The sequence below is a fragment of the Plodia interpunctella genome, unplaced genomic scaffold, assembly GCF_027563975.2.
Source record: "Plodia interpunctella isolate USDA-ARS_2022_Savannah unplaced genomic scaffold, ilPloInte3.2 Pint_0, whole genome shotgun sequence".
Classification (NCBI taxonomy): Eukaryota; Metazoa; Arthropoda; class Insecta; order Lepidoptera; family Pyralidae; genus Plodia; species Plodia interpunctella.
The window spans coordinates 22,501-25,000 of record NW_026525650.1 but is presented as its reverse complement, the minus strand read 5'-3'; the positions used below and the strand labels follow the sequence as shown (position 1 = coordinate 25,000).

The following is a 2,500-nucleotide window of genomic DNA, read 5'->3' as shown; positions in this document are numbered from 1 at the left end:
AGGCTTGCGGATTTTTACCCGTCGTCTCTCTGATATCTCTTCACGGCACACCCCGCACCGCACCCACCGCACGCACGCACGCACGCACGCACACGTGTTGTGTGGTGGTGGTGGTGGTGGTGGTGGTGGTGTTTGTGCGTGCGTCTCTATATATCTATGGATTATTTTACGCATACACACGCGACACGTGTGCGCGCGCGCGTACGTATACACGTTAATGATCCTTCCGCAGGTTCCCCTACGGAAACCTTGTTACGACTTTTACTTCCTCTAAATGATCAAGTTTGGTCAACTTCCCAGCAACGCCGACGGCCGTGAAGCCACCGCGTGTCGGTCCGAAGACCTCACTAAATCATTCAATCGGTAGTAGCGACGGGCGGTGTGTACAAAGGGCAGGGACGTAATCAACGCGAGCTTATGACTCGCGCTTACTAGGAATTCCTCGTTTATGGGGGATAATTGCAAACCCCAATCCCCAGCACGAAGGAGTTTCAACGGGTTGCCCGGGCCTCTAGGCCAGGGAGAACATGCTGATTCCTTCAGTGTAGCGCGCGTGCGGCCCAGGACATCTAAGGGCATCACAGACCTGTTATTGCTCAATCTCGTGCGGCTCGAAGCCGCCGGTCCCTCTAAGAAGAATTTTAATACGCCGCCAGTGAGTTGCGCGACCGAAGCCGCGCACACCTAAATGGCGACGCCTATTTAGCAGGCTAGAGTCTCGTTCGTTACCGGAATTAACCAGACAAATCGCTCCACCAACTAAGAACGGCCATGCACCACCACCCACCGAATCAAGAAAGAGCTGTTAATCTGTCAATCCTTCCGGTGTCCGGGCCTGGTGAGATTTCCCGTGTTGAGTCAAATTAAGCCGCAGGCTCCACTCCTGGTGGTGCCCTTCCGTCAATTCCTTTAAGTTTCAGCTTTGCAACCATACTCCCCCCGGAGTCCAAAATCTTTGGTTTCCCGGAAGCTGCCCGCCGAGCCATTGTAGTAACGTCGGCGGATCGCTAGATGACATATTTACGGTTAGAACTAGGGCGGTATCTAATCGCCTTCGAACCTCTAACTTTCGTTCTTGATTGATGAAAACACCTTTGGCAAATGCTTTCGCTGATGTTCGTCTTGCGACGATCCAAGAATTTCACCTCTAACGTCGCAATACGAATGCCCCCAGTTATCCCTATTAATCATTACCTCGGAGTTCTGAAAACCAACAAAATAGAACCGAGATCATATTCTATTATTCCATGCACGAAATATTCAAGCAGCATTTTGAGCCCGCTTTGAGCACTCTAATTTGTTCAAAGTAAAATTGTCGGCCCACCTCGACACTCACTGAAGAGCATCGCGATAGGATTTTGATATTGAACCGGTGTTTTACCACCGATTCACCGACGATATGCTCCGCAAACGTGTCAGTATCACCGCGGATGCGGTGCACCGACAGCGCGGCGCACAAATGCAACTACGAGCTTTTTAACCGCAACAATTTTAGTATACGCTATTGGAGCTGGAATTACCGCGGCTGCTGGCACCAGACTTGCCCTCCAATTGTTCCTCGTTAAAATATTTAAAGTGTACTCATTCCGATTACGAGGCCTCGTAAGAGTCCCGTATCGTTATTTTTCGTCACTACCTCCCCGTGCCGGGAGTGGGTAATTTGCGCGCCTGCTGCCTTCCTTGGATGTGGTAGCCGTTTCTCAGGCTCCCTCTCCGGAATCGAACCCTGATTCCCCGTTACCCGTGACAACCATGGTAGTCGCAGAAACTACCATCGAAAGTTGATAAGGCAGACATTTGAAAGATGCGTCGCCGGTACTGGACCATGCGATCGGCAAAAGTTATCCAGATTCATCAAAATTAACGACTTCGAGCGCGAGTCCGCACCCACCGTCGATTGGTTTTGATCTAATAAAAGCACTCATCCCATCACTGGTCAGAGTTCTGATTGCATGTATTAGCTCTAGAATTACCACAGTTATCCAAGTAACTGAGTAAGATCTAAGGAACCAAAACTGATATATTGAGCCATTCGCGGTATCGCCTTAATACGGCTTGCACTGAGACATGCATGGCTTAATCTTTGAGACAAGCATATAACTACTGGCAGGATCAACCAGGGAGCTAACAAAAAGCGCGCGAGCGCGCTCTCTAGTCAGCGTGTGTGTGTGTGTGTGAACACAACACAGTGAAACGCCGCGTCTCGTCCGAAGACCGGACGAGAGCGGCGCGTGCATCTTCCTACTACTCATTCTCCTCCGTTATAGGGAAAGAGAGCGAAGCGAGAGAGCACTGTGGAGTTTTGTGTTTATTTTATAAACACGGGGTCGAGAGAGACCTCAACCGAAAGTTCGCTAATAGACGCGACGCTTTGTAAACATCGTTACGTTTTTCACATATAGTGAAAGCGTACGCATTCACGTCAGAACACCCGGTGTCGGTGGGGCCAGAAACACAAGTCGTACGAACGAAGGGTCCTCGGTATACGATTATTTTATAT

At 50.0% G+C, this 2,500-nt stretch overlaps 1 non-coding gene across 1 annotated transcript; it reads right to left on the bottom strand.

Annotated features, from left to right (window-relative positions):
• Positions 1-215: 215 nt before the first annotated feature.
• LOC128682677 (small subunit ribosomal RNA) lies at positions 216-2,123 on the bottom strand. The gene has a single exon (XR_008406158.1). It is a non-coding gene; the product is annotated as a small subunit ribosomal RNA (ribosomal RNA).
• Positions 2,124-2,500: the final 377 nt, after the last annotated feature.